Source organism: Dermacentor silvarum, chromosome 3 (genome assembly GCF_013339745.2).
Source record: "Dermacentor silvarum isolate Dsil-2018 chromosome 3, BIME_Dsil_1.4, whole genome shotgun sequence".
Classification (NCBI taxonomy): domain Eukaryota; kingdom Metazoa; phylum Arthropoda; class Arachnida; order Ixodida; family Ixodidae; genus Dermacentor; species Dermacentor silvarum.
The window spans coordinates 232379397-232403825 of NC_051156.1; the positions used below are offsets into that span (position 1 = coordinate 232379397).

At 49.4% G+C, this 24429-nt stretch overlaps 1 protein-coding gene across 2 annotated transcripts in view; it reads left to right on the forward strand.

The window, feature by feature from the left end:
• LOC119446865 (uncharacterized) overlaps positions 1 to 24429 on the forward strand; it is a 136356-nt gene that overhangs the window by 70502 nt on the left and 41425 nt on the right. The window contains exon 1 of one of the 2 annotated variants that reach the window (XM_037711441.2): positions 5073 to 5171. The exons of the other annotated variant lie outside the window; for it this stretch is intronic. The gene's annotated coding sequence lies outside the window, so the exon portion shown is untranslated. Of the gene's footprint in view, positions 1 to 5072; positions 5172 to 24429 lie in introns of those variants that run through there. 2 annotated transcript variants of the gene reach the window in all.

A 24429-nucleotide genomic window follows, 5' to 3' on the forward strand; every position in this document is an offset into this window, starting at 1 on the left:
ACCCCAGGATAACTTCGTGGGAGCACGATGAAATCACAATAAATTCGACGGCGTATACAACGTCCTCGATGAGAACACGAGCGGTGCACGCCGCTATCGGGTCAATACGCTGTGCGGCTGCTGTGCGTAGGGAGAATCCTGCAAGGGGGGTCGTGACCTTTCGAAGGAAGCGACAAAGCTTTGCGTCCATAACTGATACAGCGGCTCCGGTGTCTACGAGGGCATATATGCGCACACCGTCAACTAACACTTCTATCACATTGGTCGGGCTACGTTGAGGACTTTCGCGTTTTGACGGCATCGCAGCCCTTGCCTCATGGACTGCGACGACTAGTTTTCCTCTTCCCGAGCTTCGGGACGAGGCCGCATTGGTGATGGGGAGCGTCGACGTGGAGAAGGTGAGCGGTGGATGGTGGCAGACCGGCGAAATGGTGGTGACGCAGCGCGAGGTTCATCATCGTAATATGGGCGCGGTGAATACACCATATATATACGACTTGGCGCATATGGTGTAGCGCTAGGCGACTGCACGCGACTACAGTGGCGTGCGACGTGGCCTGCGTAGCCGCACGCAAAACATATCGGCCGATTGTCCGCTGTACCCCACCGAGTCGCTGCGACAGGTCCCATCCATGTGGGAGGACGGGTTGGACGGGGCGGCTGGTGAAGTGATTGCATGGCAGGTTGTGGTCGAGGCAGGGAGTTGTTGGGGCTTGGTGACGACTTCCGCGTAGCTGAGTGGTACAGCCGTCGGTATCTGTCGGGGTCTGGCCATGACTTCAGCGTAGCTGTGAGGTGCAGCCGCCGGAACGTGCTGGTGGTACTCAGGCAAAACGTCGTTGATTTCTTGCGCTATGGCGCGGCGAAGCGGAGACGCAAAACTCGGCGTTGGCGCGTGTACCGGCTGGGGCTGTGCAAAATCCATCAACGAGAGTTGCCAGGCAACTTCCTCGCGGACGAACGCCTTCATTTCTGCGAGCAAAGCTGTCTGGTCGGACATGGCAGCCAAACCAGCGAGGTGTTCGTCACGTAGAGATTGACGGGTAAGTAATCGCTGCCTGCGGAGTTCTTCATAGCTCTGGCACAGCAGGATAATTTCGGCCACAGAGCGAGGATTTTTGGCCAGCAACATGTTAAAGGCGTCGTCCTCAATGCCTCAGTATGTTTTGGAGTCGATCCGACTCCGCCATAGTCGAATTGACTTTCCGGCATAGGTCGAGGACATCTTCAATGTAGCTGGTGAATGTTTCACCTGGCTGTTGAGCTCGTTCTCGCAAACGCTGCTCGGCACGCATCTTGCGAACGGCAGGGCGGCCAAATACATCGGCGAAGGAAGTCTTAAATTCGGACCATGTCTGGAACTCTGCTTCATGGTTGTTATACCACAGGCTGGCCACACCAGCAAGGTAGAACAGAACATGGCGCAGTTTGTCCGCTTCGTCCCACTTGTTATGGGCGCTTACCTTGTCATACGCCGTGAGCCATTCGTCCACGTCAGTGTCGTCTGCTCCTGCAGTGTGTAGATAGGAGGGTCGCGGTGACGAGGTACCCCGGGACACGCAGTGGGTGTGGCATGAGGCGTTTGCTCGGAGGCGTCTTGGGGCATGGTAGATGGTAGGGTACGGGATCGGAGTTCAAGGATTATATACTGAGGTTACCCAGCACAATCCACCAATTCTAAAGGTGTTTATTCGGCAGAGCTTGGAGCAGCGCAACGCCAGCGGTCAGCGCAATAACAGCTGTCAAGCACGAGAGCCTTTGCCGATCAAGAGCGCTCGACCCACTAGCGTTTTGATCCAGTAGCGCTGAACCCACTAGCGTCTCTTCTTCGCTACAGTCTGTAAATTTCTGTCCCATGATCAGGGTCCCCTGTGAGTAACTGACCTACATAAACGTGCTCCTTTACAGGCTCTAGTGGCTGACTTGTGATCCTGAATTCTTGTTCCCTTGCCAGGCTATTGAACACTATCTTTGTCTCATGCATATTAATCTTCAACCCCACTCTTACGCTTTCTCGGTTAAGGTTTTCTGTCATTTGTTGTAATTCGTCCCCATTGTTGCTGAAAAGGACAATATCATCTGTAAACAGAAGATTGCCGAGATATTCGCCGTTGATCCTCACTTCTAAGCCTTCCCAGTCTAAGATCTTGAATACATTCTCTAAGCATGCGATGAATAGCATTGGTGAGATTGTGTCTCTTTGCCTGAGACCTCTCTTGATAGGTAACTTTCTACTTTTCTTGCCGAGAACCAGTGTAGCTGTGGAATCTTTGTTGATATTTTCCAAGATATTCACGTATGCCTCCTGAAATACTTGATTACGCAGTGCCTTTAAGACGGCTGGTATCTCTACTGAATCAAATGCCTTTTCATAATCTATGAACGCCATATAGCGAGGTTTATTGTACTCCGCAAATTTCACGATTACCTGATTGATGACATGGATGTGATCTATTGTAGAATATCCCTTCCTGAAGCCAGTCTGTTCTCTCGGTTGATTGAAGTTCAGTGTTGCCCTGATTCTATTGGAAATTACCTTGGTGCAGTGGCGCACCGAAAGGGGGGGGGGGGGGGGCGTTTCGGGGGTTGAAACCTACCCCCCCCCCCCCCTCCCACGCGTCCAGCTCCACCAGTCCAACGTGTACCTTCAGTGCTCTGTTCTCATTGTATTAGAATTCAGGAGGTGGCTTGACGTCGAATTTTCCTGATTAACAAAAACACTCTATCACTGCCTTGTATTTATTTATTCACTCTTAAATTACTTTGAGTAAAACGCTGAAGAAATAAACATCGTCATCATCCTGGGTGTCATTAATATTATAATTATTAGGCATTGCATGTGGTGTTGGATTCCTCTGCCTAAAGCAAAAACAGTGCATATTATGGAAACTGCTTGCTCCCCCCCCCCCCCCCCACCACCACTACCACCACCACGGAAATTCAACCCCCCCCCCCCCTCCCCCCGGGAGAGATCCTGGGTGCGCTACTGTCGTCGTGAATATTTTATACAGTACTTAAAGCAAGCTAATGGGCCTATATTATTTAAATGCTCTAACGTCTCCCGTCTCATTTATTAGTATAATGTTGGCATTCTTCCAGTTCTCTGGTACACTTGAAGTTATGAGGCATTGCGTATAATGTACCGGAGGCTTTTCGAGCATGATATCTCTTCCATCTTTCATTAACTCGATTGTTATTCCATCTTCTCCAGCAGCTTTCCCCCTGGTCATGTCTTTCAAGGTCCTTCTAACTTCATCGCTAGTTCTAGAAGGAGCCTCTGTATCCTGTTCATCACTACTTAGAATGAAAGTAGCTTGGTTGTAGTTTTAGTTTATCGAATGCTAACGATACCTTGGCCCCTTTCGCCTTGTCGCATACTGCAGAACGCCATATTTTACGACGTGTGTCGCGTACTTTCTTCGAGAAATCCTCTGATATTGAAATCTGGGTGTTTTTCAGCTTGAGATAGCTCGATAACGTTTTGATTTTCTCGGCGAAATTAAATAGCCTGATATTAAAGAGGCATTTCCATTGGCTTTGCTTAGTGCCGATTCTGTGAACTCACTCTATTGACATAATTTATATTCCTAGAATCTTCTTGAATATATCGTCTCGCACTTTTGCTTCAAGAGTTTTAACATCTTCATCAGAGCTCTCACTTAATCCATCAGTTACTAGGTTATTACGCCGACTTATATTTCCTAAATCATCCACCTTCGATGCCAGACATCCGACTTGCGTCACTGTAGATTTACAAGATTCCTCGCAGTGTACTATCTTGTCTTCGCATTCTTGCCATAGTCCTCTTTCGTTCTCAATTACTGTCATTCTTTCCTGCAAATCTGCAACTATTGTATCCACGTGCTTGATATTTGAAGACAGTTGTTTCAGTGTTTTGTTCGTTTATTCTTGTTCTCTTATAATGCGTTTCATTAGTTCTCCCTGCGAGCATTCGTCTGAATCAGAGTCAGGGCCAGGATTTTGTTCCACGTTTCACATTAGGCAGACAACATTAATACAATCTCGCAAAATAGCAACACATCATTGTGGGCTTGGTAGCACCGTCAATGTTACGTCGTTGTCTCTAACTGAAGAGACTAAATGTTTGTCACTAACCTGTGCGATCAGAAAAATATTGATCAGCATCCGTTCTGTGCTTCCAAGTCCACTGAAGTGTGTGTCGAAAGGGCTGCTGCTTTTATCCCAGTACCACCCGCCGTGGTTGCTCAGTGGCTACGGTGTTGGGCTGCTGAGCACGAGGTCGTGGGATCGAATCCCGGCCACGGCGGCCGCATTTCGATGGGGGCGAAATGCGAAAACACCCGTGTACTTAGATTTAGGTGCACGTTAAAGAACCCCAGGTGGTCAAAATTTCCGGAGTCCCCCACTACGGCGTGCCTCATAATCAGAACTGGTTTTGGCACGTAAATCCCCATAATTTAATTTTTTATCCCCGTACCACGATGTCTCCGTCGACGTCACCGCGCTGGTCAGGTGGTCCCAGTGGAGAGCACGTGGTACAGATTCTTGCGACGTGTTTCGTCCGATGAAGCCGGCAGGACCGACAGCTGGAGGTAGCAGCAGATGGGCTTGATGCAGCGCATGCTCAGACCCTGCGTTGACGAATTCGGTCCTCGACAGCGCGATCTGTGCGATCAGAAAACAGTTGATCAGCATCCGTGCTCGTTCGGTGCTACCAAGTCCACTGGAAGTCTGCTTATGTAAAAGACATGAGCAGAGATCCATCCTGACAATTTTACTGGTGCAAAATTTTCTGCTTTCACATGTCTGGCTTTACGATTGGTGTCGACCGGTGGTTTAGACTGTGAGTTTTGTGAAACGGGTGAGAGTTTATGAACGCCGTAAGACACCGTTGACTTTGTTGGCGTCGTCTGTAACAGCGAGCAGCTATAAACTAAATGTGGAACACAGCGTAGCGGATTTCCTGCCACGGCTCGTCCTCGAACGGAAGCCGCAGCGCCACTCAACAGTCTAATGAGGGGAAAACAAAAGCGGCAGATTAAGCAGGCCGGATGTGTGAGGCGACGCACTGGATGCGCAACATGAGCATTTTTTTGTGCACAAGTACGGCAACCTTTTCTGGACATTTCTCTCTCGCGAGAGCCCGTGTCCGCCATAGAGACTACGGAGAGATCCAGCAATTCTGACAGGTCAGGACGAGGACTTCCTTTTGAATGCGGCGAGTTAGGTGAGTGTCCTACGCTGATGGCTATCACTGAAATGTAAATGCCACCAGCAATATACATTTCAGCGTCTACATGTGTTTGTCGTCGCACCAATTTGGCGATGTCACTTTGAGCTGTGTTTTTACAGCGCAGTTTTCGTTAGAGCACACTAGTTATGCACGGGGTAAATGAGTCATCCTTGGATATTCAGGAAGACAAAAAACGTTTTTAAATGCGAAGCATTTCTTTGCGAGCATTTGCTACTTTGACAGTATCTATCTATCTATCTATCTATCTATCTATCTATCTATCTATCTATCTATCTATCTATCTATCTATCTATCTATCTATCTATCTATCTATCTATCTATCTATCTATCTATCTATCTATCTATCTATCTATCTATCTATCTATCTAGCCGCCTACGACTTTGTGCTCTCACGGTCGTTTCGTTAACTTTGTATGTACCAAAATTGGCATAGTATGACAAGAGTGTATGACGATCATAAATGATAGGCCTTGACATAAGTGTCATGACGTGTGTCATGTACGTCATGAAACAGCCGCCTACGTAACGGTGCTCGTATGGTCGTTTCGGTAACTTGACATTTAAATAGAATGGGTTCGAACATGGGTATTAAGTGATGGAAACACTAAAGAATAATGGTAGAAGTCGTACTCATCACCATGACTCAGCAAAAATGACAATGATTCAGCGAAAAAAAGATTAACACTCAAAAACCACTGGAATGGGTTCGGATGTGGGCACTAAGTGAAGGAAACACTAAATGAGGGTAGAAATCATAGTCATGACCATGACTCAGCAACAATGACAATGACTCAGCGAATGAATATTAACACCGAAAAGCCACTGAAATGGGCTCTGACGTTGGTACTAAGTGAAGGAATCACAATAGGATGATGGTAGAAGTCATAGTCATGAACATGACTAAGCAAAAATGACAACGACTCAGCGAAAATGACTAACGCTCAGAAACCACAGAAATGAGTTTGGATATGGGTATTAAGTGAAAGAAACACTAAAGGATGATGGTAGAAGTCATAGGCCCGGATTCACAAATGCTGCTAACCTTAGACCGTGTCCCTACCTTACACAAGGAGTCCTTCATGCTACCTAAACGTTAGGCGCCCTCAGAAGGCCATCGCGAATTCTAAACGCTTCCTTTTACTTTCCCTGCGGAAGGAGCGCCCCACCAATAGAAGTAGAACGTTACAGGCCTCTGGTCTCCAGAGAACTTACGAAAAATGCAAAATATTTGTAATGAATTGCCAAAGTAAACTTCTGGCGCTGTTAGAATTACATTTATACTTCTATACCAGGCCATAAATGCTATTTCTTTCGTTAATGACATAAAAATAGCTCAAAAATGATGCACATGGCAGGAAAGCAAGCTCAGTCTAGCAACTTTGGCAGCATCTGACAGTTCGGTTGGTCAGATGTCGCTTTCTTTTTTTTTTTTTTTTTTTTTTTTTTTTTGGCCTGCGTTTTGTTTCGTGCGTGCGCGTGTGTGTGTTTGCCATGCCGGGCAAAACTTATTTCACGGAGGAAGAAAAATTGGCTGTGGCTTAACTCAGTTATGCCTGGATGTGTGTAGCGAGAGGTACGGTTAATCTTATTGTTTAGCTTCGTTCTCTCTATGGTTACATCTTTATCGTTTAGCTTCGTACGTCTGAATGTTAAGGTTAGGTTGTTACCTCTCGTTAAGTTAGGGTTACATTAAAGACTAGACATTTTTAAAGTGAACCGTATTTATTGTGAAAGTCTTCATCTTGTTGTTTCTAAATTGCCACAAAGACGGCCCGATGGTCGGTTAGGCGGGAGGATAAGGGGTTGTCGTCCAGTTACTTGAACACGTTTCGGGTGCTATCCTCATCTGAATTCACTCGCCTGGCCGCTTCGTACTTATGACACTTCTCGAGGCGTGCGGCTCGTTCTTCCTCCGTCTCTTCTGCGTCGTCTACGCCGGGGCTTTTAATGGGTATATGAGTACAATCTATGCACCCAGTAACCCCGGGGAATCCTCCAATGGCATAGAACCTAGTCATGACTGACCTCGCTTCACTGGCGTTCGGCAGCCGAACGTACTTGGGATGCAGACGTAGGCATATCAGCTGTGTCTTATATCAAATGCATCGGCATATAAAGGGTTGGGATACACACACAAGGTCGCCTACAACAGTTTGCATGGCACCCGTTCCGTAAAAACGCAGTGCGATGAGGACCTTCAACAGAGCAGGTGGCGGCGTTCCTCTGTTTGTTGTCAGTGTTACAATGCAGTTGCAGCTCCGCCAGTATGGCTGTAACAGCTCGCTTGGAAAAACGATACCGGGCTAGAAACTCCACTTCGTTGTTGTGTTCCAGTGGATACTGCCTGTCAATCACATGCCGGACTGGAGTCAACGGCGGAGGCTTGTACACAGTCCCGTAAAGAAGTTCATTTGCACGTCGAAGAAACCTTGTATAGCTTTCGAAGCTATCGTCCTCGGATAAATATCGCAAGGCCGTCATTCTCGCCGCTCGCTTTTCACAGACAAAATGTCACAGTTTCGCCCAAAGGGCGAAGCAATGAATGCGATAGCAACACAGCAATGTCATACGAAGTATTGTATCTCTGCTTCGGTCGAAGGTTCATCCTTATCGCTGCCACCAGTTATTAGATCTGGTAGGCGTTGGTTGCGGGAGTTGGGGGACGTTGAGGCGGACTTGGGAGAAACAGGAGGGATTTATTTACATTATTTACAGTGAAAATGAACAGTCATACAGTGATCGACGGCCGGCAGCAAATCGGACGCTGCGGCCGTGGCAAGAAGAGCTCTCTTCTCCTCGAGTTGTCGCTCTTTTTAACCCCTTCGGTCTCTCGGGGTCCCGTCATTTTTGGCCAATCGTCGAGCCAGCTCAGGTGTCGTCATTTTCCTCCCCTGGTATTGGCCCGTGCAAGTGCCGTCATATTCGGCCAACGGGGACGCTCCGAGGGCTTCATTGTCCGATGGCTGATTTACCTCCGGTTTTGCCTCCTCGCCTGGAAGCGCTCGGCTGAAGGAGACGGGACGTTCTCGGAACGGCCCTCCAGAGCTGCAAAACCGCTTTGCACTCGACCAAGGACTTCCTGGAACCGTGCCAGCCTCCCGGTCCACTTTTGGGAAGAGTCAAGCAGGGGGAGAGACAATAGCTCGACGTGCGGTGCGTGAGGTAGGAGTCGCCAACCTGTCTGACGGGTCCGGTAGCGTGGTTGACGCGCCTCGGTGCACCATAATTGGAACGCGACGACCTTTTAAGGTGGTGGGGAAACTTGGGTGATTCCGGGAAAGGGTCCGTATCTAACAGCTCCTCCTCGCCCCGGAAGTTCGGAATGGCCGGTGAACTCAATTCACTGGCAATGAAGAACGCTGATGAAGCCTGTAGTCCACTGGCGACGAGCCCCGTGTGACGAATTTCTGGATTCTGGGTCCTGGAGAACGTACGTCAAACAGACGAAACAACATAGCGCTGCACCACGTACAAGCGCAGGCTCTTCAACTTTGACCCGCCAGGCTATTACTCTATCAAAATCAACCCTGCGTTCTTTTTCCCCCAATTTTGATACAGCAGTCCCAACCACCTTTCTAAACAGCTTTCCATACCTCTCCGAATGCCGACAAGCCCAGAATGCTATTGTCGCAAAAGGATCGTGAGGAAACGGAACAACCAATGCTTCAGAACATCTTAGGCGGCCTCACTCCACGAACAGCCTGTTCATAAACTGTCGCGATGGGCGACTTTTCGCACGTACTGATGCCAATGAACGGCCTCGCCAACCTAAGGATGCATAATTAAAAGCGCTCGAATTTTGCGGGCACTATTCTTAATGCCTTCTTTCGTCTCAAGCAGACGTTTTCTAACGCTTAGTCAGGTTTCTTCCTTTCGTCCACGCAGGACATATCTTAAGTGAACAACAAAATTAAAGTTGCGTAATTTACGCACTCACAAGAACCTTTACAAAAAACCGCTTCTGCTTTAACTAATCGTACGCACGCTTAATAGAAAACTCAGAACACTGCCGCCCTCAACACACACGAGCGACCCAGTCACAAAAGTTCTGGTTCCTTCTGTCCGCACAGGACATGTGCTAAGTGGTATCGTACCAACGCTTCTCCATGCAAATTATGCAATACGGAAAGTCAACGCGCCTAACCCGAAAAGGTAACTTGGAAAACATTTCTAACAAAAGTGTTAACTAACACAAACGCGCGTTACAATAGGCTTTTAACAAATCACCTAGACGCTTCAGGTGGCTCACACAAAAAAAAAAAGCCTAAACACTAATTGAATTATTATTTCGCGAAACTAACGCTTAACTCAAAGCGCATCTTTCAAACTACGGAGCTTTTCAAACTAAAATATAAACAAAGCTCATAACTTACATTTTGAAAGAAACTCTAACTGAAGTCGCGAAATTTGTCCAACGCTCAAAAATAAACAGGCAAAACAGAATGTTTGCCTCTACGGAACCGTTATTTTTGTCTATCGTTCCGACTGTTTAAGACGAACTCGTTTTTTGAGCCGTACACGAGGTGGTCGCGCGCTGAAAGCTATTCTAGCTAACCAGGGACAACAAAAGGCCTGACCGCCCATCAGCTCTTTATAGACGTCACGGTCCCCTGTCAATTTGCGTCCCAGCGACACGCTTCGGCCATGACCTCGTCTGACCGCGTCGCGTCTTCTTACAACCTCCTCTCGTCCTGCCACCTTGCGCTTTCTTGGAATGCGTGCTGCACCCCGAAAAGATCGACGGAATGACTGGGACACTACTTGCCCCTTGCCCTTTTTCCGCACCGAACACGCTTCTCTGACTCGTTTTCTCCGGTGGCCCGGACGCGCTTGAATGCAAAACGTTGTCAACGGCGATCGCACCTTTCTTTTATTTGCGCACCGCTGATGCTGTTTGACTAGCTTGACACTACTCACTTTCTTAAGCTGTGTCAAACTCTCTGCCGCATTCCGATTTTTACAACGCTTCTTTCTACGGCGCCTTTTTCTAGTGCTCTTTTCTGAGCCATCTGCTCGCGCCTCGTGCTGGCCGTTACACATCTCGTCGGCCCGGATCACTGTCTCATCCGCACAGTCAGAGTGATTATCCATTAAATCATCTCTCTCTTTGCCTTGACTGGTGGACAGCTCGACCGACTCTGGAACAATGCAGCAGGCTTTACTCGAGCTACGCAACTCGCACTCCTGCGAACTGCGCGCTACTACACTGTCCAGTTCCCGCTGTGCATCGGCACACAATACTGCGGTCTCGATCGCTGTCTCACTCGCACAGTCTGAATGATTATCTAAATCATCCCTCTCTTGGCTACCTAGACTGGCTGACAGCTTCCCTGATCCCTGAACAATGCAGTTGTCTGACCTTGAGCTACTCAGCTCGCACTCTTGCGGTCTACCCTCAACTACATCGTCCATCCTGCACTGCGCAACGGCACTCAGTCCTGACTCGACATGGGTGCTCGTGACTGTCGGGTCAGCAGCATTCACTATTTCGTTAACGACCTTGTTAACATGACTTGCGACGTACACACACGGCGACTGTGCCAATTCATTCACAGCTGGCCTCGCTGTCTCTACAGTGCTCTGTTGGCACAGCACCTCGTCGCTCTTACTACGGCCTTCAACGGCCTTTGTTGCCACTAAGGCATCGTTAGCATATAACACTTTCTGTTCACTTATCAACGTGCTGCTAATCTCATATGAGCTACTCTTCTCTTCGGCTTTTGACGAAAATCTGCTAGCGAGTTCCTCATACTTTCGCTGCGCATTACCTACAGATTTTGTTGGCTGCGGTTGTCTTTGTTCGATCAACGCTTGAAACTTTTTGTTCAAGGCTGCCATTACCCTTTCGTGCTCTTGCCGTTCTCGCTCGCGTTCACTGTCAAGCTCTCGTTCTCGACGTTCACGTTCTTGGCGCTCACGTTCCTCCTCACGTTCTTGACGCTCACGCTGTACTACCTCCCAAGCAATCTCAATGCTTTCATCATCAAAGCCACTATCTATTATTGCATTTTCGATAGCTGGCCTTTCCATTGTTTCTTCCGCCTCAACTCCCAAATCCTCGCATACCAACAGCAAGTCTTCCCTCGTCAACCTTCTAATGAGATCCATGGTAGCTGCCCCGACTGGTGGTTAGAACTGTTTCCTTAATTTGTGCAAACTCAAAATATGCTACAAATGCCCGATTCCCAGAACAATCAAAATAAACACACAATATTTGAAGTCTGGCGAATCAAAGGAAAAAACCACGCGCTCACCCATGGATGCAGCACCACGCCATCTCATCCATCCGTCTGCTGTTCCCAGTTCCTCGGGACTCCCTGGGTCGAAGGCTCATTCTTCTTCGATGTTCCCAGTTTCTCCGGACTTTGGTCGAAGGTTCGTCGCTGTCGTTGTTCGGAGTTGTTCAGCGGGAATCCCTGGGTTGAAGGCTCATACTTCTTCGTTGCTCCCAGTTCCTTCGCTGTTCGCTCTCAGGACTCCTTTGGTCGAAGGCTCATTCTTCTTCGGTCGAAGGTTCATCCCTATCGCTGCCACCAGTTATTGAATCTCTGGTTGGCGTTGGTTGCGGGAGTTGGGGGACGTTGAGGCGGACTTGGGAGAAACAGGAGGGATTTATTTACATTATTTACAGTGAAAATGAACAGTCATACAGTGATCGACGGCCGGCAGCAAATCGGACGCTGCGGCCGTGGCAAGAAGAGCTCTCTTCTCCTCGAGTTGTCGCTCTTTTTAACCCCTTCGGTCTCTCGGGGTCCCGTCATTTTTGGCCAATCGTCGAGCCAGCTCAGGTGTCGTCATTTTCCTCCCCTGGTATTGGCCCGTGCAAGTGCCGTCATATTCGGCCAACGGGGACGCTCCGAGGGCTTCATTGTCCGATGGCTGATTTACCTCCGGTTTTGCCTCCTCGCCTGGAAGCGCTCGGCTGAAGGAGACGGGACGTTCTCGGAACGGCCCTCCAGAGCTGCAAAACCGCTTTGCACTCGACCAAGGACTTCCTGGAACCGTGCCAGCCTCCCGGTCCACTTTTGGGAAGAGTCAAGCAGGGGGAGAGACAATAGCTCGACGTGCGGTGCGTGAGGTAGGAGTCGCCAACCTGTCTGACGGGTCCGGTAGCGTGGTTGACGCGCCTCGGTGCACCATAATTGGAACGCGACGACCTTTTAAGGTGGTGGGGAAACTTGGGTGATTCCGGGAAAGGGTCCGTATCTAACAGAAGTAAGGTGAGCGGCTTTGGTAGCAATATGAATTGTAGTAAACATGAGCTGATTAAGTAAGCAGGTGTGCTGCGGCGTAAGTAGACCGACATGAAGAGAGACTCGATGACCACGAGAAGGCGCGTGTGAAACGGTGGTGTTGATGAGAAGCGCTGCCCGTGGGCAGCGCGTGTGAAACGGTGGTGTTGATGAGAAGCGCTGCCCGTGGGCAGCGCGTGCGAAGGGACACACCTGTAGCGCTGCACTGCCGATCCGGGCAGCATTGCATGTGTAGCGTGCGTTGGAAAATGTGGCCCGACTATTACTAACTGTGGTGTGAGCGCGCACAAACAAACATGAATAGATCACACTGAATGACTGCAGACAACGACTGTCAAAACGCTGGCAGCAAGTGCATATACGCCGCAGCGGGCGAAGGTACGTGCGGTCTATCGCTTCAACGGAAACTGAGCGGCGAATGCACAGCGCATAAAGGTCAGAGCCGTGTGGAGATAAGAGACGGTGCGAGCGAGCGACGAGCGCGGTTGTTGGCAGAGTAGAAATGCGCCCCCCCCCCTCCCCCTGCTCCCTCCAGCGCTCGCTTCCCGCTTCCTTGCTTGCGCGTGGAAGATTGAGTGCGTTCGCTCTCCGTGACAGCGTGCGTCCCCGCACGCTTCCGCTCGGGCATACGGCGCGCGGCGAAGATTTTATCTATACGGAACCTCACGGCGACGACGGCGACGACGGCGACGGCGACGCCGACGGCAGAAATCCGGTGGAAGTGTCCATATAATTGCTTTCGCAATAAAACAGAATCGCAAAAGAAATGGCAGAAAACAGTCTGCGGAACCAAACTGGTCGTCAATACACGGCGGCTGGCTACCGCGGCGTTGGCTGCGCACGGCACCTATCCAAGCCGAGCGTACTGCGTGCAAAGTCCTGCGGAGAAGCATGCGTTCAGGTAGAGGAGCGTGGTTAGGAAGCATAAAGGTAGCATGCCGGCTCCCTAAGCGCGAGGAAGCACCAAGGAAGCCCGCCCCTTAGTAAGCGACGTTCCAGAATTGACAATTGTCGCCTTACACTTCCTTAGTAAGGAAAGGAGTGTTTAAGAATCCGGGCCATAGTCACGAGCATGACGAAGCAATGACAATGACTCAGCGAAAAAAGAGATTAACACTCAGAAAAGTCACAGGCCTGCACGGCACACGCAGCACAGTCACAGCGTAAGCTCGTGCAGCGGCTCAAGAGTAGCTCTAATTTGGGCACCATGCACAACAGGGTCTTTGCGGCAGTCTGTTCGCTTCGTTTTCACGAGAACGATCTGAACTGTCCGCCCGGCGTCGACAGCGAGCTGCGGCTTGTAATGCTCTCTGCACAGCAGTCTGCTGAGCCCAATTACCTTAGAACTGCAACTTACATGTCGGGCTCGCCGCCTTTGTAGGCACCTTAACTAGATGGCGCCACCATACTGGCGGAGGCTCGGCAGCTCGGGAGCGCGTTGATTGCGCGCCTCGTCTGAATCGCATATCGTCGTCTGCGCCTGCGGACGCTGCGTTTGCAGGCATCTTAGCTAGATGGCGCCACCATAATGGCGGAGCCTCGAGTCGTCTGCCCTGCGTGCTTGCCTTAAGGGTGTTTTCCGCGGCCCGATAACAAGCGCTTGCGTGGCTCAGTGCTAGAGTATCCGGCTCCCACGCAGCGGGCGCGGGCTAGATCCCGGCGGGAATCGGGTACTTTTTCCGGGTTTCCGGCGATGGCGGTTACGCGGCGGACGCCGGCAGCGGCATCATCGCGACCCGAAACGGCTATTGGAATGAGCCCATAACAGCTTACGCTGTAAAATCAATGGAATGAGTTTGGATGTGGTACTAAGTGAAGGACTAAAGGTTGATGGTCGAAGTCATAGTCATGAGCATGACTAAGGCTTTCGCCTTAAGATCGCTTAGGGGTAACTAAAAGGACTCCTAAGGACTTATGACATGAATATCATGACATGCGTGTCATGTAGGTCATGAAACAGCCGCCTACGTCTTGGTGCTCTTATGGTGGTTTCGCTAACTTGTTAGGTACCAAAATTGGCATAATATGACAGGAGTGTATGACGAACATAAGTGATAGGTCATGACATAAACGTCATGACATGCGTGTCATGGCATGAGCATGACTCAGCGATAATGAATCAGCGAAAAAATTATAGCACTAAAAAAACCACTGAAATGGGTTCTGACGTCGGTACTAAGTGAAGGAAACACTAAAGGATGGTGGTAGAAGTCATAGCCATGAGCATGACTGAGCAAAAATGACAATGACTCAGCGAAAAGACATTAACGCTCAAAAACACTGAAATGGGTTCGGACGTGGATGCTAAGTGAAGGAAACAATAAAGGATGGTGGTTGGGATGTCAGGTTCCTCGGGTATGATTTGTTAAACTGAGGCAGAGCCTCCGTTCAGGAAAGACGAAGCCATTTTTTTTTCAAAACAAACTTAATATTCAAAGCAAGAAAAAGGAGGAAAAGAAAAGAACACTAAACAGCACACAGAAAGTACATAAAAACCAACAGTACAATTAACCCCGTTAGTCCACGCGAGAAGAGTCTCAATCTAAAACAAAGAAACAAGAATCATCGAGTCTTATTTACTCGGGCACTTGTGTTGACGGCGTGCACTGGCACTTGCGTTGACGGCAGTAGTGACGTGGCGGGCAGTGGCATACGAGGGACGCGGACGCACGGTAGAGCCAACCCGGACATCCGAGTCCATGGTTGTCGGAGTCGAAGACCGACCAAGTCCGACCGCTACAGCTGAGCGGCGCACGTACTGGTTCTCGGCTCGGGGCTTCGCCCTGGCGCCTCTCACCAGCGTCGTTCCAGGCCTCTGGTCACACCCAGGTGACCTCTGCTCTCCGCACGGCGGCTCAGGAACAGCAACAGGAACGCCAACAGGAACAGGCACGCCAGCAGGAACAGGAACGCCAACATGAACCGGAACGCCAACAGGAACAGCAACAGGAACAGGAACGCCAGCAGAAACACGAACGCCGGCAGCAGCAGCTGCCGCAGGAATAACCGAGCCTTACGCTCGGCGGATCTCTCCAGGGACAGCCGGGGTCGTGCTGGTTCTGTTGAGGCTCTCGGGTTCGGGTCTGGACCCCGACAACACCGACCTCGACACCAGCGATCTTTGCACCCCTGTCTCCGAGCGATCTCCCTTCGAGCGTCCCAGTCTCTTCTTCTCTCTGCTCGTTCCTCGTACCACAGCCTGTGGTTTCGTGTCCACCACCGATTGGTCGATTCTCTTTCTCCCTCGTCCGGTCGCTCGTGCCACCGCCCGCCAACATCGTCTTTGTCGGCGACTCGATGGTGTTTGGAGCAGACGCTCCTACGCAGTGCTTTGACGCTGTCCACTCACTCATGATAGTGGTAGAAGTCATAGTCACGAGTATGACTAAGGCTTTCGCCCTAAGGTCTCTTAGAAGCGTGAATTGCTGGGCTAGTTGGTTAATGTTCTAAAGCGAAAAAAAAAAACCCCAGCGAAAACCAAGACGCAGGACCAGAAGGAGGCAAACACACACACAGTCCGGCGACTGTGTGTGTGTTTGCCTCCTTCTGGTCCTGCGTCTTGGTTTTCGCTGGGTTTTTTTTTTCGCTTTAGAAGGTCTCTTAGGTGTAGCTAAAGGGACTCCTGAGGACTCATGACATTATTGTCATGGCATGCGTGTCATGTAGGTCATGAAAAAGCCGCCTATGTCTTGGTGCTCTCATGGTCGTTTCGTTAACTTGGTAGGCCCCCCGCACGCTGCTTCGCATAACATCGATTCCCACAGTGCGTGGGATCTGCAGGCTTTTATTACTATTTGATTTATGAAACAAACTAGGCTACCGCAGAATCTGAGGTCGCTGAGTCCCATTGGAATTGTGAAAGTAGTCACGGAAAGGTTTGCAAGTATGTGGCATTGAAATACTGAGTTTCTCATGGAAGAATACATTTCGAGAACATGGACAAGAAAGCACGAAAATATTTAGCGGCGCACAAACACGCGCCACTAACGACCACAACATCTGGGGGCGTGGAACCGGCACGGCAACGACGATGCCGCTCACGCTCTTCCAGGTCAGCGGTAGCCTGAGGCTTCCCCTTTGCCGTAGTGAGGCTTTTACCGTTCATCGGTTGGCCGACAGTTCACCTTTGACAGCCTTTGGAACCGACGCGCTGAGGAACGGGACGGACGCGGACTTCGCGACTGTGTGCAGTTCAACTGGGTTCGGTCAATGTTCCGTACCAATCTATGAACAGTAGCAGCGCTACGAGCTTATCACCGAGCTCCATAAGGGAGGCATCTGCAGTGCGTCGCTGGGGCGTGGAACCGGCACATCAACGACGATGCCGCTCACGCTGTTTTTGCTGTTCTTCCAGGTTAGTAACACAAAACTGTCTCATTTGGTTGCGGTATTTGTTTTGCCGGTTCCACCCCAAGCAGTGCCTTGTGTAGAAAAATGCCGTAAACTCAGGCGACAGCCTAATGTCATTGGCGTTTTTTACAACGTTACGCGTTCTACTTTCTTTTGCTCTTTTTGTGCGGAGACGTGGAAATTAACACGGGACCCACAACTCAGGAAAAACTACAGCTGCTGCTTGACGGCCAGGCAGACATTAAGACGGAACTTACGGCTATCGAGGTAGCGCAGACAGAGAATAAGCATAACATAGCTGACCTTAGCAGACGCATTACATCACTGGAAGCATACTAATCAAACGTCGATCAGCTTTGCACAACCGTCAGTGAATGCAAGAACGAATGTGACGAACAGCGTCTATTGATCAAGTCGTTGACGGCAAAAGTCGAAAATCTGGAAACCCAGAGTTGTTGCAATTTGGTTTTTAATGGTGTCAATGAAAGTGATAAAACTGAAAAAAAAAGTGCAAATTCATCCGGAAGGACTTCAAGATTGCCATTGGGATCTCCGGATGCTCCTCCACACAGCGACTACTCCGCTTAGCCCTCCACAACACCTGGGAGGAGCTATAGTCGAAGTGCACAAATTTAACCAAATCGAACGTCTCAAACTTACTGAAACAGGAAGGTAAACACTCAGAAGATTAGGATACACTGAATATATGCAACTACGCGACGAGAAAAGGACAATCGCAGAGACAATTCGACAGTACATCTCTGTAGCCCCCATCCTAAGAAATATGCATCCAACCCACAATGAAGGAAGAAGAAAAGCCAGAATATAGACTCTCTGAAGAACCTATGGCCGAAATACGGACACACGATACACCGATGTAGCGACATATACAGGAACTCCGGCCCGTGTCGTCGACAACAAGGGCAAAGAGAGAACGGCCGCTAGCACGTTAACAAGAGAAATAGATACAGCAGAAGAAACAGCAATAGCCTTGGCAATCTCAACCTGTGGGGAGGGAGCAATAATACTCACATTTTCACAAGCATCTTGCCGGAATTTTCAGAAAGGGAGAATCTCCAGGCAAGCCCTGCAAATCCTCACAAAAACGGCAAAGAACCGACCAGAAACATACATCGTTTGGACCCCGGGGCACGAGTCCCTACTGGGGAATGAGGCAGCCGACGCCTCCGCCCGAGCTCACGTTCACCGGGCTTTCTCTGAACACGCGCCAACGAGAACGAATGAAGTCCCGAAAAAGTACAGCAACATTCTGCAACACTACAGGCTCTACAGAAGAACTTACCCGCCACCTCACCCCAGCCTAACTAGGGAAGAGGCAGTAATCCTCAGGAAACTGCAAACCAACCCCTACGTCCACGGTATTATTGCGATAGCAATTATATGGACACTCAAAAGCAGATTTCTGCCGTCGGCGTCGCCGTCGCCGTCGCCGTCGCCGTGAGGTTCCGTATGACGTCATTTGGAGATGAAATCGTCGCCGCGCGCCGAACGCTGTATGTGCGAGTGAAAGGGCGCGAGGGGCGCGTCTTTCACGGGGAGTGAACGCACGGCGGAGAACAAACGCGCGTTCTGCGCCGTGCTCGCTTAAGGGCTGCAGAAGTAGGCGTCTCTTTTCTCCTTTACAATCACCATATATGTAGAACAAACGCGCCTTCTTCAGACGCGCGAGAGGCCGTGGGGGAGAGGGAGGGAAGGGAGGCGACGTTTAGCTGCGGCACCAAGTGCCTATTTATATCAGAGGCTCCGGCAACAGTCACCAACGCCGCACGCATTTTGAGCTAACGCGGGCAAAACGCCGATGGCGTCGACAACAGTTCTGCGTGTTGTTGCTACCAAAGCCGCTCACCTTACTTCGTATGACATTGCTGTGTTGCTATCGCATTCATTGCTTCGCCCTTAGGGCGAAACTGTGACATTTTTCTATTGCACCGAATCCCGCCTACCCAGAATTCATACTTCTGCACGTACCGTGATGTCCCAGACACCCTATGCCATATGGTATGGGGATGTGTCAGAAAACATGGCAACATAGACACACTAACTGAAGAGCAGTGGGAGTCCAAGCTGGCAGACCGCGGGAGCCGAAGAGACAGCGCAGCCTTATCGAACGGGCACGGGAGATGGCCTGGAACAAGGAGGCCACCCACCTAGGGCGCAGACTGCGCTTGCTCAGAATAAAGGTTTTGTAATGAAGAAGAGTAACCTGTGCCTCAGCAGCATCGCCGCCGGCATGAGCTCGTGGTTGCTGTCCTTGGCCGAACGCTTATGACTGCTACCCGTTCGCCTGCATCTGTTGCCGATAAACCTCTTAGCAAGTGGTGGAGGTGCCGGGGAACGCACGGGGAAAATCCAGTAGTTGCTTGGGCCGCAGTATTGTACGCATACGTCACGAAAGGGAGAACTTGGTCCCCATTTGAATGATCAGAGGCGACGTACATTGATAGCATATCACCAAGAGTATGGTTGAAGCGTTTCGTCATGCCGTTAGTTTGCGGATCGTACGCTGTACTTGTGCGGTGAATGATTCGGCATTCGTCGAATAGTGCCTTCAAAGCATCGGTAAGAAAGGCTCGGCCTCTCTAAGCTCAGAAGTTCGCGAGGGGCACCGTGGCGCAGAACGAAATGGGGTAACAGAAACGATGCAACGTCGCGGGCGGTGGCAGTCGGCAGAGCGGCGGTTTCAGTATAACGGGTCAAGTGATCCACGGCAACAATAATCCAGCGGTTCCCTGCTGGAGTGGATGGTAGCGGTCCGTATATGTCAATACCAACACGATCAAAGGGGCGACTAGGGCAGGGAAGGGGTTGTGACGGGTAGACTTGTCAGGGAGGTAATTTTCGGCGTTGGCACTGAGTACAGGAGCGAACGAACTTTCGCACGTAGTTATACATGCCGAGCCAATAAAATCGGAGGCGTAGTCGAGCGTAGGTCTTGAAGAGGCCGGCATGCGCGCACTGTGGGTCTGCGTGGAAAGCGTCGCAGATAAGGTCACGGAGATGTCGAGGTATCACAAGAAGCCACTTGCGTCCGTCAGAAAGGTAGTTACGACGATAAAGAAGGCCATCGCGAATGCAGAAGTGGGTAGCCTGGCGGCGAAGAGCGCGAGATGGTGAAGAGATGGATGGATAAGAAAGGATGCTGATGAGAGCACTGATCCAGGGATCCTTGCGCTGCTCCGACGGCATGTTGTGCAGTGCATGTGATGTAAGTGCGTGCTCAAGGGCGGATAGGCAAGCGTTGTCAGCTGCGACTGGTGAGCGAGAAAGGGCGTCAGCGTCCGTTTGTTTGCGGCCAGAACGGTAAAGAACGCGGATGTCGTACTCCTGTAGCTTAAGGGCCCAGCGAGCAAGTCGGCCAGATGGGTCCTTCAGGGTGGACAGCCAACAAAGGGCGTGGTGGTCAGTGATGACGTCGAAAGTGTGACCATACAAATAAGGGCGGAATTTCCCAAGAGCCCAAATAATGGCTAAACACTCTTTATTTGTAACCGAGTAATTAGCCTCGGTTTTTGTCAGAGTTCGGCTCGCGTAGGCGACGACATATTCATCGAACCACGCCTTCCGTTGCACGAGTACGGCGCCGAGTCCGACGCCGCTGGCATCGGTGTGGACCTCGGTGGGGGCCGCATGGTCGAAGTGGCGGAGGATAGGTGGCGAGGTTAGAAGGCGGCGTAATTTCGTGAAGGCGTCATCGCAGGCGGGCGACCAAGTGTCATTGTAGTAAATGTACTCTTTAAGTGTGTGTGAATGTTTGTGCCGGGTTACGCGGGATTCTGACGGACGGATGTACAATGATGCGTCAATTTTATAATAGTTGTGAAGTAGCTGAAAAATAAATTTCAGGCGCGATTGTTTTGCTCTAATCGCCAGTGTTTGGAGGCCAGAGCGTGTTAACATATTGGTGGGATAGTCAGTGCGCTTATATTTGTTGCAGATGAATCTTGCAGCCTTCCTCTCTACATTTCTTGTTTTTACAGCGTAAGATGTTATGGGCTCATTCCAATAGCCGTTTCGGTTCGCGATGATGCCGCCGCCGGCGTTGGGCCGTAACCGCTATCGCCGGAAATGCGAAAAAAAAAGTACCTGCTTTCCGCCGGGACCGAACCCAGGCCCGCTTCGTGAGTCGGATACTTTTCCACTGAGCCACGCAAGCGCTTGCTATCAGGCAGCAGAAATATTCTCTTTAAACGCTCCCTATAGGCAAGCGCGCAGGCGCAGACGACCCGAGCCTCTGCCAATGTGGTGGCTCCATCTAGCTAAAGTGCCTGCAACCGGTGCGCGCGTAGGCGCATACGACAAAATGCGATTCAGACGAGGCGCGCAATCAACGCTATCCCGATGTTAGATGTGCGCCACGTATTCTGGGTACCTCTTCGGTACACGTTATGACGTCTCCTCGCAAGGTACAAACCGCTGCTGAAGAAGCGAATCGTAGAGCTACATGCGCGGCTACAACCAGGCATCTTTGGGCTCAGCAGACTGCGATGCAGAGAGCATTACAAGCCGCAGCACGCCGTCGACGCCGGGCGGGCAGTTCAGATCGTTCTCATCAAAATCGAGGCGAAGACACTTTGCCGCGTAGACCCTGTTGTGCGTGGTGCCCAAATTGGAGCTACTCTTGCGCCGCTCAACCAGCTTACTCTGTGACTGTGCTGCGTGTGCCGCGCAGGCCTGTGAATTTTTGATGTTAGTGACTGCATAAGGAAACCATACTTTGTTAGCGTATTCTAATACCGGTCTAACATAGGTAGTATAGCCTAAAAGCTTGGTAGATTGAGGGGCAAGCCGGAGGCATCTGCGAAGATTAAACAGCTTGAGCAGAGCAACTGAAGTAATATTAGAAATATGCGCATACCAACTGAGGTTTGAGGCAACCGTGACACCTAAATATTTTTGTTCATTCATTTTTTGAAGCCTAGTGCCTTTAATGCTGTAATCATATTTGATAGCTTCTTTCTTTCGGGTTATCGTTATACATACTGTTTTTTTTTCTCGTTTTTTCGGGTTAATCGACATTTGCCACGTGTCGCACCAGTCCGAGAGATGTTTTAAGCAATCAATTAGTGCAAGGTGTGATGACTGTTCATTTCTTTGTAAATAATGCAGTCGTCGACGAAGAGCCGAATGTTGGAAGAGAGATATTGGCTGTGATATCATTAATAAAAATTAAAAATAACAAAGGCCCCAGAACAGAGCCTTGTGGTACTCCGGACGTGACACGCAGGGTTTCTGATGGTACCTGCTCAAACAGGACATATTGGGAACGGTCAGTTAAAAAGTCTTCAATCCAATCTGTTAATAATTTATGTCTAATAATACTTCGGAGCTTTGCAATTAATTTGTTGTGACATACGGAATCAAAGGCCTTAGAAAAGTCTAGTAGTGTAAAATGTGTTTGCGCGCAGTTGTTTAAATAGACAGTGTTAAATCATGAACAACCTCTGTTAGTTGCGTTATGGTTTGAAGGCCCCTGGCCTTCGCTCAAGGGGTCCGCGACCAGCACGACAAAGGACCAGTGGCGCAAGGAACGTTTCAAAGGCTTCCACCGTGCGTGCTGCAGAGGAATTTGAAAATCTGCTACGGAACCCGTGCTGGCTAGATGACAAAATGCCGTTCGTCTCCGAGAAAAGGGTTAAATGTTTTAAGAATATATGTTCCAATATTTTGCACGTCGTGCTGGTTGACGATATTGGTCTGAAGTTTGAAGGGCCATCGCTATTTGGGAATTGGTGTTATTTTAGCTTTTTTCCAATCGTCTGGAAGTGTTTATACGACCGAGAGATTTGCAGAAAACCAAACCAAGGTATTTGCTGCACCATTCTGCATGTCGCTAAAGAAAAGGATTGAGGACGTCGTCCGGCCCCGAAGATTTTTTTGTGTCTAGTTCGGGCAAAAGGCTAAATATTCATTCGTCACTTACATCTATTGGGTTGATTCCCGTAATATTGGGGCGTATAAGCTGCAGGATTTTCCGTTACCTTTTGTGAAGACAGAGTGGACAAAGTTGTTGTATACATTAGACTTTGCCCTTTTCTGTTCTAATGTTAGTTCAGGACTGCCTGTTTTCCTAGGGCGGAAATGCTTCCAGATCCTCTGCGGCTTACCAGTAATGAATGACGGTAGCGTTACTTTGAAGTAATGTTCTTTTGCTTGTTTTGTTTTGGTCTTGAATCTTGCCATGGCTGTTCTTAGTTTTGATACATTCGCACTGCAGCACTTTTTATTTACCGCATCGCGTTGTCGTGTAACTTTTCGCTTTGCGTGTAAATTTCTCTTGTTATCCAGGGTTTATTTCTTTGTGGCCGTGTAAGCCGTAGTGGAATAAAGTTATTCATACAGTAATAAACAATGTGCTTGAATCGTAGCCAGAGGTCATTTACAGTTGTGGCAGGATCACAGTTCAATTCCATGAGCTCGTAAAATTCACGAGCTGAATAAGTTAGTACGCTGACGTCATCTGCTTTACTTAAGTTTGGAACATGATCGAGTTATCGAGTTACTATTGATTGAAAGTTTAAGCTGTGATCGAGTGTTAACCGGAAGATGGACACTCTGTGGTCCGAAATATTTTGTACAACGTCAACTTGAGCGTTGATAAGGCTAAGATGACTACTAATAAGTATTTGATCGAATATACGTGTGGCTGTTCCTTGAACATGCGTTGGGTATGAAACAACTTGATGGAGGTTGAAATTTAACATTAAATCGAGAAAAGCCTCTGAACCCTGCGAGGTGTGGTGCATGCTACTCCAATATATATATATATATATATATATATATATATATATATATATATATATATATCAGCAAGGTTAAAATCCCCCATTAGTATGACTGCAGAGGTACGGACATGTTGCTGAAGAAAATCGTGGGTGGAAACCAAGCATTGGGGACCAGAGGATGGGCTACGATAAAATCAACCCGCCACTACCCTTGTACCATTGCACGTTATTTTGCAGAAACCCGCCTCTGCGTCCGATACATGAGGCAGCAGTATATATATGAAATATAACGTCGAATTAACGACGCCACGGCTCCGCCACGAGATGGTCTGTCGTATGACAGGGTAGTCAGGGGGGGGGGGGGGGGGGTGAATTCCTGGTCGAGTACAACCGGTGAAAGCCAGGTTTCCGTGACTGCCACAATGTCTGATTGATAGAGTAGCAGCAAGACTTTAAGTGGCTGCACTTTGTTCACGACACTTCTGGCGTTCACGTTTAGCAATATTTTTTGTTCTGTGTGGTGCTCCGAGTGCTCGGACGACTTGGCATTTCGTAGTTTTTTGGTTTGTTTTGTGGCACCTTTTCTTCTTTCTCGCCATCCCAAACAAACTCGCGGTCATTTATGAACAGCTTATCGAAATACAGCGCTTTCTTTTTTTTTTTTTTTTTTGTCTCGGTTTGGTTTCGCACTGTCCCAAAGCTTCTTCCTGATTTCGCGAGTTTTGCGACAAAAATCTTCACCGATAGCGTAACTGCATGGTGCCCTTAAGATGCTTGCCATACTTTAATATTGCTTCCAATTCTGTCGCGAATCTACAAGTTTGAAGATAACTGGCGTAAAGTTTCT